The sequence below is a fragment of the Rutidosis leptorrhynchoides genome, chromosome 10, assembly GCF_046630445.1.
Source record: "Rutidosis leptorrhynchoides isolate AG116_Rl617_1_P2 chromosome 10, CSIRO_AGI_Rlap_v1, whole genome shotgun sequence".
In the NCBI taxonomy this organism is placed as follows: Eukaryota; Viridiplantae; Streptophyta; class Magnoliopsida; order Asterales; family Asteraceae; genus Rutidosis; species Rutidosis leptorrhynchoides.
The window spans coordinates 126,596,364-126,612,681 of NC_092342.1; positions in this window are offsets into that span (position 1 = coordinate 126,596,364).

Here is a 16,318-nt window from a genome sequence, read left to right on the forward strand (position 1 = left end):
CGGGGTCACAGCCCCGCATCGGTGGGATTGAGATTCCTGCGGAGTTCGCGGAAGGGCCGTTTCGTAACCACATGCACACGCCTTGCCGACGCACTCCCGATGGACGTTTAGTGCCGATTCTGCCAGGTAGACACAGACAGATGTTGGCCACCTTCGGACTGCCAGTTGAGCCACCCGTGTCGCCACCACATGATTCAGACGACGGGTCTTCCACTGATGCTCCATCAGACGACACCTCTTCGGATGACTCCAGTGATGATGGGGATCCCGCTGACGTACCTATTCAGGCACCCTCCACCCCACCGAAGAAGCGGTACCGCGCTGATGGCACCGTTATTCCAGGGGTAAATGGAGGTCGTGATTTCACTGACGCTTTTGGTCGACGTCGGAGGGTTACTGCCCGTAAGCAGCTTGTGCCGTACCCTGCCGACCCACAGATACGTAAGGTTCCCCGTTACGTATTGACTATTCCTGGAACCGTACTGCCTAGATTTAGATACGGACCATTCCCATCTAGGGACGTACCGTCTACATCCGGAGCTGGACCATCTACTTCAGCACCACCCGCACCATCGGCAGCACCAGCACCATCCGCTCCACCTGCCCCACCTGCACCCCCAGCACCGCCTGCCCCACCATCTCCCACTGTCGAGGAATTGGCAATGGAGGTGGGAATCCTCCGAGCTCGGGTTACTGAGCTCGAGGAGCAGTTGGCTCAGGTTTTAGACATCCTACACCCACCTTCACCGTAGGACTTTTGTATTTAGATTTTGTTATGTAATCTAGTTGTAGTTTATTGTATTACTCATGTATTGTACGGACTTATTCAGATGTATGAAACTTATTATTATTAATGAATGGAACTTTGCATTATTTAATTCTTGCACGATGTTCTATTTACATTACTGTACGATGATTCTGTGGTATTTGTACCTAGATGCGTTATTTAATAATATGTGATGTTTTGATTCCATGTTGGTTAATATATACTATATTATTACATATTGAATGCTGTATTTTGACTTAAGTCAAAACTTTTATTTAGAATACCATGGCCAAATGAAGAACCACACCTACCGCAGCCCAGATTGAGGACATGATCAACGAACGGGTCGCTGCAGCCCTAGCAGAAAGAAACCTCCAAGCTCCACCGCAACCACCACCGGTTATCCCACCCGTTCGAAATGGGTGTACTTACAAGGAATTTCAGAGCTGCAAACCACATAACTTCAGTGGAACCGAGGGACCGGTTGGTCTCACCAGATGGTTCGAGAAACTTGAATCATATTCCGAGTTAGCAACTGTTCGGAGGACAACAAGACCAAGTTTGCATCTTGCACGCTATCTGATGGCGCTCTAACGTGGTGGAACACGTTAGCTCAAGCGAAAGGTATCGATGAGGCGTATGCTACGCCATGGGAGGAATTCAAAGTGGCAATGATTGATGAGTATTGTCCGAGAACCGAAATCCATAAGATGAAAATCGAATTCATGCAACTAAAGGCCGTTGGGAACGACCTTGATGGTTACAACAGGAGGTTTCTTGAGTTAGCTCTTATGTGTCCGACAATGGTCACCCCGGAATTCAAGCGTATGGAGAGATACTTCTGGGGACTCCCTAAGTCCATCAAAGGAAACGTCACATCGTCCAAACCACCGAATGTTCCCGAAGCAATGCGCATGGCACATACCCTCATGAATTAGATTCTCATTGATGAGCCAGAGAAGGCTAAGTTTGAAGCTGGTGGTAGCGAAAATCGAAAGTGGGATAACAACAACAACAACAACAACAACAGGGGGAGAACCTATGACCAGACCCCCGCCAAGTGGCAAAACAACAACGGTGGAAACCCCAATAACAACAACAACAACTCCAACCCCAACTACAAAGGAACCTTACCACAATGCAAGAGGTGTTACAAACACCACGCTGGGTATTGCAATGTTGTCTGCGAGAAGTGCCAACGGTCTGGGCATATCGGAAAAGACTGCAAGGTCACCACTTTGAATGGGAAGCTGAACACCAATGGACCGAAGAAGTGTTATGAATGCGGGCAGACGGGCCATTTCAGAAATGTATGCCCCAACAAGCGAAAATACGGAGGACCACCCCGTGGTAGAGCATTTAATGTTAATGCAAGGGATGCATGCGATAACCCCGACTTGGTGACAGGTATATTCACAATCAACAAACTTTTAGCTTCTGTCTTGTTTGATACTGGTGCGGATAGAAGTTATGTATGTAGACATTTTTGTGATAAGATTAATTGGTCATTAGTCCCGTTAAAAGAGAGTATGCTTGTCGAGGTCGCCAATGGAAAACTTGAAAAGGTTGAACATATTAGTCGTGGAGCTATTATCAACATAGCTGGTGCAGATTTCGAAATTGATTTGATACCCATCAAACTGGGAATTTTTGACGTGATCGTTGGTATGGATTGGTTGAGCAAGATAAAGGCCGATATTATTTGTGGAGACAAAGCGCTTCGCATGCCACAGGGAGATGGCGAACCATTGGTTATCTATGGAGAGAGATGTACCTCGAAGTTGAACCTCATTAGTTGCGTAAAAGCGCAAAAGATTATGAAGAAGGGACGTTTTGATGTCCTAGCACATGTGAAAGCGGTAGAAACTGAGGTGAAGAGCGTGAACGACGTTCGAATTGTGAACGAATTTTCCGATGTCTTCCCAGAGGAATTGCCTGGATTGCCGCCGCAGAGAGCAGTAGAGTTTCATATTGATTTAGTGCCAGGAGCTGCACCTGTAGCTCGCGCACCTTATAGACTCACACCTTCCGAGATGCAAGAATTACAGAGTCAACTACAAGAACTTCTTGATCGAGGATTTATCCAACCAAGTTTCTCGCCTTGGGGCGCACCTGTGTTGTTTGTGAAGAAGAAGGATGGTTCCTTCCGTATGTGTATTGACTACTGTGAACTCAACAAATTGACTATCAAGAATCGGTATCCTCTTCCACGAATTGACGATCTTTTTGATCAACTACAAGGATCGAGTGTCTACTCAAAGATCGATTTGCGATCCGATTATCACCAATTGAGGGTGAAGGAAAGTGACGTGATGAAAACTGCGTTCAGAACTCGTTATGGTCATTATGAGTTTCTCGTGATGCCATTCAGTTTGACCAATGCACCTGCCATGTTCATGGACCTCATGAATCGTGTTTGCAAGCCGTACTTGGATAAGTTTGTTATCGTCTTCATAGATGATATCCTCATCTACTCAAGGAGCGAAGAAGAGCATGATCAACACCTCCAACTAGTACTTGAACTCTTGAGACAAGAGCAACTTTACGCCAAATTCTCCAAGTATGAATTTTGGTTGAAGGAAGTTCAATTTCTGGGTCATGTTGTGAGCGACCAGGGTATCAAAGTTGATCCCGCCAAGATTGAAGCCATCAGCAAGTGGGAGACCCCCACTACTCCGACACATATTCGCCAATTCCTAGGTATCGCCGGTTATTACCGAAGGTTTATCGAAGGATTTTCTCTGATTGTGCGTCCTTTGACCGCGCTGACTCACAAAGGGAAGAAGTTCATTTGGGAACCCGTACACGAATCAACATTCCAAACTTTGAAGAAGAAGTTAACCACCGCACCTATCCTATCACTTCCTGAAGGCAGTGACGACTTTGTTGTTTATTGTGATGCATCGAAGAGTGGTTTTGGTTGTGTACTGATGCAACGATCAAAGGTTATTGCCTATGCCTCCCGCCAATTGAAGATTCACGAGAGGAACTACACTACTTACGATCTCGAACTTGGAGCCGTTGTCTTTGCGCTCAAATTGTGGAGACATTATTTGTATGGAACTAAGAGAACTATCTTCACCGATCACAAGAGTCTCCAGCACATCTTTGATCAGAAGCAACTGAATATGAGACAGCGTCGATGGATCGAGACGCTCAACGACTACGATTGTGAACTCCGTTATCACCCTGGCAAGGCCAATGTGGTAGCTGACGCTTTAAGCCGAAAGGAGAGGACGGCACCTCTTCGTGTTAGGGCTCTGAACATCACCATTCATTTGAACCTCAACAGTCAGATCCGAGTAGCCCAAGAAGAGGCCCTCAAGGAGGAAAATATATCTCATGAACATTTGAACATACTCATCTCTCGATTCGAGGTTAGGGAGTCTGGACTCCGATGTTATGCCGGAAGAATTTGGGTACCTCTTTATGGAGATCTAAGGAACCTTATACTTGATGAAGCACACAAATCGAGATATTCGATTCACCCTGGAGCGGGCAAAATGTACCACGACCTTAAAGAACAGTATTGGTGGCCGAATCTTAAGAAGGACGTTGCAACTTATGTTGGTAAGTGTTTGACTTGCTCAAAGGTTAAAGCCGAGCATCAGAGACCTTCTGGTTTACTTCAACAACCGGAAATCCCACAATGGAAGTGGGAAAGGATAACAATGGACTTCATCACCAAGCTGCCAAAGACGGTGGGCGGATACGATACTATTTGGGTTATTGTTGACCGCCTTACTAAATCTGCACACTTTCTAGCGATTAAGGAAACTGATACAATGGAAAGACTTGCTCATCTATACATCAAGGAGGTTGTATCACGACACGGTGTACCTTTATCGATCATCTCCGATCGCGATCCCCGTTTTGCCTCTAGATTTTGGCGTTCTTTGCAAGAAGCCATGGGAACTCGTCTTGACATGAGTATTGCTTATCATCCTCAGACTGACGGGCAAAGTGAACGCACGATTCAGACCCTGGAAGACATGTTGCGTGCATGTGTCATTGATTTTGGAAAGGCCTGGGAAAGGCATTTGCCGCTAGCCGAATTCTCGTACAACAACAGTTATCACTCGAGCATTAATGCTGCACCTTTTGAAGCATTTTATGGCCGCAAGTGCCGATCTCCTATTTGTTGGGCCGAAGTAGGCGAAAAGCAAATCACCGGACCCGAGGTAGTCCACGAACCACGGAGAAGATTGTTCAGATTCAAGCTAGACTTAAGACTGCTCGTGACCGCCAAAAGAGTTATGCCGATCTTAAACGTAAGGACTTTGAATTCAACGTTGGTGATCGGGTAATGTTGAAGGTTGCACCTTGGAAAGGTGTGATCCGTTTTGGAAAACGTGGAAAGTTGAACCCACGATACATTGGTCCTTTTAAAATCTTGGAACGTGTTGGACCCGTTGCTTACCGTTTGGACCTACCAGCACAATTGAGCTCAGTTCATCCTACCTTCCATGTGTCGAACTTGAAAAAGTGTCTTGCTGCACCTGAACTTATCATACCACTGGAAGAACTCATGATTGATGACAAACTTCACTTTGTGGAAGAACCAATTGAGATTATGGATCGTGAGATCAAAACTTTGAAACGCAACAAGATTTCGATCGTCCGAGTGCGATGGAATGCCAAACGAGGACCTGAGTTTACTTGGGAGCGAGAGGATCAAATGATGCGAAAGTATCCCCACCTTTTCCCGACTCCTCCATCTAGCTCAGCTTAAATTTCGGGACGAAATTTTCTTTAACAGGTGGGTAATGTAACGACCCTGGAATTTCCAATGTTTATTTATTAATAATTATTATTATTAATACGTGTGATAAAACGAATGTATGTCATTACATTTACATGTTGCCATGATTGCCCGAACTTGACTTTAATTGCTCGAAACATCTTTGTGACACCCGGAACTTGCACGAATAATATTTTCAAGTATTATTTACATTCATGATTAGTTTTATTAATCATTTTAATTAACTAAGGTTGTTGGTTAATTACTTGGGCTTTTGTTGGACTTTATTTGTTAATTAATAGAACTTGGGCTTTATTAGTTAATGGACTCATGAATAAGGCTTATAAGCCCACCCTACTTCTTAGTTGGACTATTTAGACCATATTTACATATAAGTATCATGTTTGAATGGAACTAGTTAGTTTAAAAGACTTGGAATCTAGTTGCTACACAATCCCCATGAGACTACCCCTTTTAACCACACTTTTAAGGCTTTACTTGCAAGTATCTTGTGGTTTAATCCCCTCCCCCTTTGGAATCTGCTGCAGGCCGTTGGCCTTAGGGGAGTATTAGGGGAGTTTTGACTTCATTCTTTCATTACATCTCACTTGCATTCCTCTCTAAAAAATACACACACAATACTTGCTACTTTCCTCTCTTTTTTTTCTCTCTAAACTAGTAAGTAACAAGGCTCTTTTCTCTCTTTAATTCTTCATGAAAACCGCCACCTTACATCACATAATCATCATCATCTTTTGTTACTTGTAGTTTGACTACTTGTTGTTGTTAGTTTGTTACATATAATTGTTAGTTGTTCTTTACTAGTTTTCAAGAATAAACTTTCTAGTTTGATTCTTCTTATTTCTTGTATTTATCAAGAACACTCAAGAACATAACTTACTAGTTATGATTCTACATATACTTTCTTAAAAGATTGCAAGTTCATGTGTTGATTAAATTCATACTTGAAGTTCATGAAGTAAACTTTAAAGTTTACTTTCTAAAGATCAAACTTTGGTTTGAATCTTTAAAGTATGAACAACCATGAATAATTTACTTGTTTACTTAGTTTACTTCTTCTTGCACTTTACTTTCATGTAATTAGTTTAAATGGTCAAGTACTACAAGTTAGTCTTGATCTCATTAATCTTGAACTAAAAGTTAACCTTGAAAGTTCAAGAACACACAAATAAGTTTTCTTTAAATATAACTTTGTATACTTATGCTTGATCTAGACTTTTGAGTAATGGATCTTCAAGATCTAACTAAGAACTATGTTCTACGTCTTAAGATCTTGATTAGTTAGGTTATTTTCAAGTTTAGAGTTCAATATTTCTATTATAGTTCATGTAAGTGTCAAACCTAAGACTTTGATGTAACTTTGGTTCATCAAACTACATGCAACTCTTAAGTGAGTTGTGCTTCATGCCTTAGACTTGCACTAGGGTTATGATGGTCAAGACTTGGCTAAGATGATGTAGATACATCAATGAGTTATACACTTGAAGCTATATGCATCAAGGATGAGAACCATGATGAACATCAAGCACCAAGACCACCGGAACTCACTTAAACTTACTGTTTCTGTCCAAAACCTACTGACCTGCTGTTTCTGTAATGGACCGGCAGACCTGGGCTGTTCTAACCATGATTTTTAGATATATCTTTTCGATTAGATAACTTTTCATATAGGACTCGCCTTAATCCGAGTTACGGTTTAGGATTTATGGCCCTCCGATCGTTACTATGTCCTTTAACGTTGTGCAGAAATTTCTGACCTACTCGCACTTAGACCATCGCCACGGTCAAACGAAGATGATTTTGCTTCTGTAAATTTTACCACACTTAAAGGACTCATATACGGAGCCATGGCCACTGGTCTCACCTTGTTTCAGTAAGGGTAGAGGCCGTGGTGACTGACTGAAGTCAGCCTTTGTTGTAAACTACTTTCATAAACGAAACTTACTTTACACCTTTTGTTTGATGATGATTCATGATGACCCTTAAGACCTTATTTACATACTTTTAAACCTATTAATACGATTTACTAACTTAGTACTATTTGACTTAGGTTGAGGACTTTCGGACCGTTTACTTGCACACCTTTTCCGAACCAACTTTACGACTACATTATCATTGTGAGTTATAGCATTCCCTTTTTACTTTAACTTATTTTGGGAACTGAGAATACATGCGGATTTTATGTTTTACATACTAGGCACGAGTACTTAAACTTATATATGTGTGGGTTATACAACGGCATAAACATTCCCTTTAGCTCGGTAACGTTTAATCATTGGTTTTTGAACCGTGAACGCGAATCTTAGATATGGATCCATAGGGTTTGACATCCCCACTCGGGCTAGTCGCGCTAGCATTTAACGAGTGTTTAATACTTCGTGAACATACGCATTTGCCAAGTGTACTTTCAGGGGGTATAAACATTAAGTTAGTTACCAAGTGCCCACGGTTAACATATACTTTATCATACTGTTTTGAAACGCTCTTTGTAGTACTGAAATCTCGTGGCCTACCTTGCATACCGTTATACTTAAACTATAGCTCACCAACCTTTGTGTTAACGTTTTTAAGCATGTTTTTCTCAGGTGCTTGAGGTTAGCTTCCGCAGTGTAATAGTCATGCTGTAGACACCCGCTGCTTAGAGTTGTCATCGCATGAACTACTTTACCTTGCATTCAAACTTTAGTACTTTTGAATTATGACTTGTAACGACCATTGTGGTCACATACACTTATTATTTGCTTCTACTTAGTGAAGCATGCTTTTGGATTGTAAAACATTCGATGTTGGTTTAGACATCACATTATTATTGAATGCAAACTCTTTTTGAAAACGCATATAGTACTTAACCTTGTAATGATCCTGTTGTTGATGATTCGTACACGATGGTTTTGTACGGGGCATCACATAAATGATATAACATAACAAGCAATTACAGAGTTCATGACAAACAAGCTAATATCCAATTACTTATCAGGCACTCAATAATTATGATCTAAGATAATTATCATCATGTCAACATATGTTATTAACTTGACTATGAATAATGTTAACCGGTTAACATTGTCGATGTATTTTAGTTAACAATTTGGAGTCTTCTATGAGCACAAAAATATCCAAGCATAATTTTTCAACATGTTAATAAATCATAAGCATGTAAGCACATAAGCATGATGAAAAATATATAGCACGTTGGATGTAGCAAATATTAAGCACATTGCCCTCACAAATAAAATCCAATTAGCACGTTAATGATCCTTAAGTGTCTAGGGTAACATCTTTCAAGGTGATTTCAAGCAACATAGGTTCAAAAGAGATAACTCAAGTAGTCAAGCATGAAGATCATGTGAGCATGCGAGTATGACAAATAGAATTGCACATATAAGAACATATAAGCATACAAATATGGCAGGTAGATGTTGCACACACACTTATACAATTAATGAACATATATATTGCACATGTGAGAGATAAAGAGAAAGATTATGCAGTTTAATCCTAATGTATAATGAGCGGAAGCCTAGAGTGTAAAGCATAGAATAAAGCATTCAAGTTTCTCTATCAAGTATATTTCAAACTTATCATCCGTGATTTCAAAGAACTTTTCACAAGGAAAAATTGTTAATTGGATCAATAACCAAGTCATCAACATTCATTTTCATAACTAAGATTTCATTCTAAAACTTCTTAGCAAATAATGTATTGTAAAATTTTTACCATTTCTCATGCATGGCCAAGTAAGAATTCCCTAAGTCTATCATAACTTTCAAGGTGCAAAGATATAGCCTCTTCATGTATGTTCGATTATTCCTTAAGGCTACTCAGACGTCTATTTAGACCTAGTTAGGTTTTGCTTTCTAAAGAGTATCCTAGAGACGTACCTACCTTTTAGAGTCAGACATTCACCTTTGAGTGAGAATTCAACATTAATTTCCATACGTGTGTCTAAAGCCTTAACACTTATCAAACCTAAATTTTGATTGTATTCCTTATGTTTATTTTAAGGGTCCTATCTTGGAGTCACTTTGATTAATGAGTTGAGTAAGACTTTGAGAACACTCATCATACTTACATCAATCTCATTGCATGTAGGTTTAAGACTCAAGACAAAGAGATTGAATAAACTTTTGTGTGGGATAAGATTATCTAATTCTTTGACTTATAAAAGGTTAGTGAAACTTTTCATTTTACTTGTTTGTTCTAGGTGTTCGTTTGACAAAAACATAATCCTGGTTTAGAAATTAAGAGCATGATTTAAAGTTTTCTAACCTTAAAGATTAATAATCATCTGTCCTAATATGTCTAAGCGCGTTTAACTAAAAAAATTTATCAAAGATTACTACTCTAGCAATTTAGACAAGAATAATATCATTTAAGTATAAGCCTAGAATGAGTTCTTTCATCACAAATGTATCTCATTAAGCATAGATGATAGAAATTACATACAACTCTTTTAGTAAGACTACAAAGTTGAACTTTGAAAATCTATACTATACCTAGAAAACGGAGAACCTATACTACACACTTAAGATCTAATTCATCTCCTATTGATGTCTCCTAAGATTTGTTTATTATGATTCTTTTTATGATCTTTTCATTTATCCTTTCTTAGTTATCATCGTTTTTCAAATATTTACTTTGTTAAGGATGATCTTTTTAACACATTAGCTCACTTAGTGATCATCATATATTACTTTTAGGTAGATCTCTAATGATTAGTTTCATGGCCGTGTGATCTAATATTTTATGCCATCAAATTGAAAAACATATGTTGACATGTTTTTATCTTTTCACCAATTTCACTTGTAAGCATAAAAGACGTTCTACCTAATTGTAACATTTTTTCTTAAATGAAATATGACTATAACTAGCATGTTAAGATATTTGAAAATTAAACACTTATAGAGATCAAATAGCACACTTTTAAGACTATTTCATTTGTAAGTAAAGTTACCTCCACCGATGATTGTTCCTTAAATATGTCCATCCAATATTACGCCACCATCATCATGTTCTTTGTGCTTGGTGTGACATATTTATCATGGACATGTGTTTTGAGTACTTTTGATTACATCATCTTCCACCACACTTGTTAACAAACCTATAACTTGTTAGAGACACAAAACATGGTACCCAATGTTTGTTGGGTCTGAGATTGTTAGCATCAAATATTCTCACGATAACTCACCTTTGTACCTTTCTCAAAGAGTAGACTATTGTTCTTTTAGACATGTTTATATTTTAAATTTCGTCAAACCAATTTCATGTCTTGATTGAGAATAATTGAACTTGTACGCTTATATTTGTTTGAAAGTTACTAAGACTTACGGGTTGAAAACTTGACCTTTTAAACGAGTGTCGTTTAATGACAATAATTAGCTTCACATTGGAAAATATTTAAATCTTACCAATAAATAATGTAAACCTAATAATATAATCATTTTAAAGTGATTCAAAAGTGTCAAACCACGGCCGATCTTAAAATTGTGAAAGTACATTTTGATCAGAGCCTATGCAATCGATTCACGGTCGACCGTAGGTTCGACCGCCTACATGTTTGGCACTAAGTTGAGTTTTATAAAGTGTGTTTTTCAAAAGCTTGTGATAGGTTTACTCGAGGTGTCTTTCATTTGGTATTTTTAAAAATCACTTTTACTATATCACCAATTTTTGTCATTTTTGAAGAAAGGTAATTCTTTTTCTTGTTCAAAATAGTCATAAGCTAGTGATTCTAGTTTCAAATTATTATTACCCCTAAGTAACCTTTTGTTTGACTATATGGGTTTCGAGAAAGCTTATTAAGATGCTTAGAGTCTAATCTTAGATTTTATGTCTATCACTTAAGGCACTTGTGTGACAACCTACATATTCTAGCATGTAAGATTCATTAATCAAGCATACATCAAGTAATAACTCATGTCATTTTTCATGCAAGGATTCAAAGCACAAGTAATTTCAATTATCACATACATTGCTTGACCTAAGTTTCGTGGCAAGTTTCAAGATGCTTCTATTATGTATATTATAGTTGTGATTTTGTCCCAACCCCACATTTTTTTACATACTTTATTTTAAAAAAACAATTAACTCGATTTTAAAAAAATTTGTTCAAGCTTTTCTTTTCAATCATAGCTTTGTTAATTATCACAACATTTAGAGGACACAAATATTAAATATACAAAAAACAAGTAAGCTTACCTCACCATGTGAATGGTGGTATTTTTCCGCAATGTAATGGATGTAAGTTTGAGCATTCGGGTTCGATCCTTAACTCCTCATCACACGAGTCTCTTGAGGTTGCTTCTCATATGAAAGTTTTTCATCATGATTCAAGACTAACTCATCCAAAATCTCCTTTACGTTCTCCAAACAAGTAGAACTTAGTTCCAAGATCTTTGACTCAGATTTTTGCACAAAATAGTTTTAGACATGACAAAAACGTTTTTTGAGCAAAGATTAGAGCAACCGCTCTGATACCAATTGTAAGTAACTAGAAGGAGGATAAATAGTTACTTAATGGTTTCTTAAAACTTTTTCAAAATCTTAAGCTATTAAAAGATAAGTTTTAAGTGCGGAAGCGTTCATGTTTGTTAATGCAAGTATGTAAAGAATGTAAGTGTACAAACACGAGGATTTATAGTGGTACGGGAGGATGTTAACTAATCCTCCTTAATCCACTCCCCAATTCTAAGAATTGAGACTTTTCTTCACTATGATACCCCGAACCCGGTGGAGTGTCCGGATACAACACTAGCTCCTCGATAAGCCGCTACTTATGAACCCTTATGTCCCTTTGAAGAATTCACAAACACCAAGTGCTCTTACCACAAGATCCTAATGCTCTAGCCTAGTGAAATCACAACTACCTTCTAGATCCCTTTAAGAAGATAGCTCACAAGTAACTTTATAGCTAAACTTACAATCACTCATAGTTCTTCAATAGGTCACACCAACTTAATTCCTAATGGAATTGATCAACTTCCTAGATCCCTTTAAGGAAGTTGAATCATTAAGCAAGATGGTGTTTCCTATCATAAGAACGATCTAACTTCCTTGACCCCCTAAGGAAGTGTCTTACAAAGTAAACTTAAAGATACAAATGATAAGTACAAAGTTTATATTTCAATTCTACTTAGTGTAAGTAGAATCTCTCTTTCTCTCCTATAATCTCTCCATAGATATGTGCTTGAGACTTGAGAGATCAGTAGATATGACTTTGAAAGAATGTTGGAAAGAGGTAATCTTCAAGTTAGGCAAAGGTTGGCATTTATAGGAAAGAAAAAATTCTCTCAGATGGTGTACGGATGACTCCACGGTCAGTCGTTCTTCGACCTTGCTCCTACTGAACAGCTTTTCAATATATCTGTTTGAGCTCTTTTTTCTTTGAATTTTTAGCTTCTTTACCCAATATAAAGCTTTTAAAAGATGCTTAATACACCTAGAAGCTAACTCCATTACCCCTCTGATCTTGAACATATGCATGGAGGTTGACATGTGCTAGCTAAAGAGGAAAGTCCAATGCCCTTGACTATTGTATTAATATCCTAAAAAGGTAAATGCGGATTTTTGTCCCTTGACAAACCACTAGCATCCAAACTTCATTACCCAAGTCTTTAAACCCTTGTCTTCATCTTTGATGGAAGTATCTTGCTTCATTGGTGCTTCTTACAAGTCAATTGGATTTGTTGAATCTAGTTGGGAATGCTTTGACTAGTTGCATTAATCATAAAGACATAAACCACTACATCCTAAACCTCATACCCATGTCTTCACCAACATGTCTTTTCTTTTATGGAAGTATCTTGCTCTTTAGAACCTTGTTACATCTTAATTGAACTAGTTTGAATCTAGTTAGAACTTAATGATCCTTGTTACACCTTGACTAGCTTGAACTAATTACATTTACATACATACAATGGTACATAAAGTTACACCTTGTTACACCTTCTTTAATTGGGACTTTAATGATCATTATTAGTATGTTTAAATGACATTATGTAACAGGATAAAAAGATATCACACTTGTGTGTTTAATCTTATTTCAAGTTAAATTGTCATAAAGGTGTCATTAGGTGTGATTAATCAAGATTAACATCTTTTGATTCAAAACTCTTTTGAAAAAAAAGAAGGCAACTATTCTAAGTATTTTTAGAAAAGTTTTGTAGATTATAGATGCCTCAAAGTGGTCTAATTCAAAGTGAATCGATTTGGTAACAGGAAGAACTGCGGTTGATCCACGGTCAGCTGTGAGGTCGGCCGTGGATCATATTTTTAAAAATTGTTTGAAAATGTTTATACAGGGCATCCACGGTCAGGCCTACGGTCGACCGTGGATCAGCCGTGTTTTATTTTTGCCACTTTTATGATTGTGAATTGGTCTTTTGCTAGAGAAAGTGTAGGCTTGTGAACTTGTGTTGTTCTATACGTTGTTTAAGCACACAAGACTTGGTGTTACCATCAAAACAAAGTAGTTAACATTTGAATATTAATATTGGATCACTAACCAACACACCGCTCTCTTGGGACGAACTTGAAACGAATACTTGCATGAAAGTGCTATAATAACCGGGTCTTAAGTGCTCATTAGTTGTGTGTGCTTATTTGTGGTGTTTGAATCTTGTATAAATTTTGAGGGTAATTGATGTATTGTTCCACACGCATTAGTAGGTGATATCTCCGATAGTTCTGAAAGTGAAGAAGTTAAGGAGATCTTTTGTTGAGGTTTCTGGGATGGCAATTGGTGAAGTAGTGGCATGCTCATATTCATTTCTTGGTGGTTCCACGGGGATTTTTTTCTAAAATATACATAGGAATGACGTTATAATCCTTCGTCACATTGTATCTCAACAATAGATACATAACAATGTCATCAATATCCTTGATCAACGTGTAACCTCCACTAACATCTCTCGGATCTATCCTAGTGTTCAAAACTGAGTTTGCCCCTGGATATTGACTCCAACGTTGGTTTATGACTGAAGTACTCTGCATTTGGTACATAGGAACGTTACAGTCACAATATCAACGATAATGATGATTTCTACATGTCTTATCAACCAATGGATTCCACATCGGTAAATCATTCGGGTCAACCGACGGGGTCTACACTGGTATATCATTCAGGTCCATCAAATCTTCTTAACCTAGCTGCAATCATAACACCACAAATAAACGTGTCTCTGCAGTCGCACAAAATAACATAAAGGTTTTGCCGGAATGAAGTTCCCACAAAAGGATCAAATAAATAAAAGCAATTAAATTCCTAATAACAAACCCGCCCCTCGGCAACGGCGCCAAAAAGTTTATGTACTAAATCTAATCTATAAATTAAACTATGATATACTATTATTAATTAGCACACAAATAAGCAACTATCCTAATCATGCAGTGATAGAATAATGATAAATCAGGTTCGTTTCACAGGGAGTAGATGTGATTAAGAATTTCAAACTAAAATATCCTAAATAAATTGAGGAGTTTTGATTTAAATTAATTAAACTAATTAACGGAAAGTAAAAGACAAATATTCATAGGAGATAACGGTATCCACTTAGAATCAATTTCCAAGGATCTGGATTGCTTTAATTAAAACCATATAATAATTAATTTTGTCGTGACATTGCAATTATCTGTTGACTCTCACAATTTCTTAGCTAATTCCCAAAGTTCAACTGTCGTTTACCTAGTTCACTAATCAATTCACCAATTAATAATCTAGGCTGGTGTCCCTCACCTAAACTACCAATTGTGACATAAAAGTGTAACTTAGTAACGCTGATTTCCCGCACGCAAATTAAGTAGACAATCAATCAACTTAAATTACTTAAGATTATAATTCAATTTCAGGTTAATTCGGTGTCCTTATTTACCTCAAAATTACTTTAGCCAATTAACAGTTTAAATAGCTATTGTCTTATTACACTGGTGTCCCGCATGTAACTCAACAAATCTAAAGTATTTGTCAATAACCTAGAAAGTCCATTAATTTATTTAACTATTAACTCAATCAACAAACTCACAATTCAACTAAATCATAAGCATAAGTAATGGTGGTTCTTCAATCAAACACAATCGAATGTCTAATGTTCTGACTAAATCTCGTGGTCGTAATAAAAATCTCATATTCGCGAAATCTCGCGGTCGTAATTCGCACCCTGCGGCCGAAATAAAAATCCCGCGGTCGTAATTCCTTCAGTATCAGCATTTTCATGTTTCTCTTTTTCGCGTGTCTTTTGTCTTCGGTTTGATGTCAACTTGTGTTAAATTCGCGTCCAAAGTTACATTAACACTTCCTTGATCATAAATCTTTCTTTTAATCATATTCAAACTCAAAAGTCTTTAAATATCATCCAAAGTAATAACATAGAAAACCGATAACACGTATAAAAATTTATATAAAGTGGGCGTTGTTATCGGTATCTATTGTAAAAACTTAATAGGAAAGTTTTACATCATTCATTAATGTTTATTCTGAATGACTAGCAATCAGTTTATTATTATTTCAAATTAAGTTCAATCAAATCATTTAATTCATTCAGAATTTAAAATATTTAAAGTTTAATTATTATGTTTTATCAAACGTGAGTTATATAAAGGTTTTGTACATATTTTTACAAAACTTAGCATACCTACTTGCAGAGACGAAGCCAGAATTCACGTATAGGGGATGCGTTTCACAAAAATTAAATATCAACATAAAATTTTCATAGATACATCGTAATTATGAGATATTTAAGGGATGATTGTGTTTATTATTGGGGGATATTGGCAACTAATATACAATTTTTATC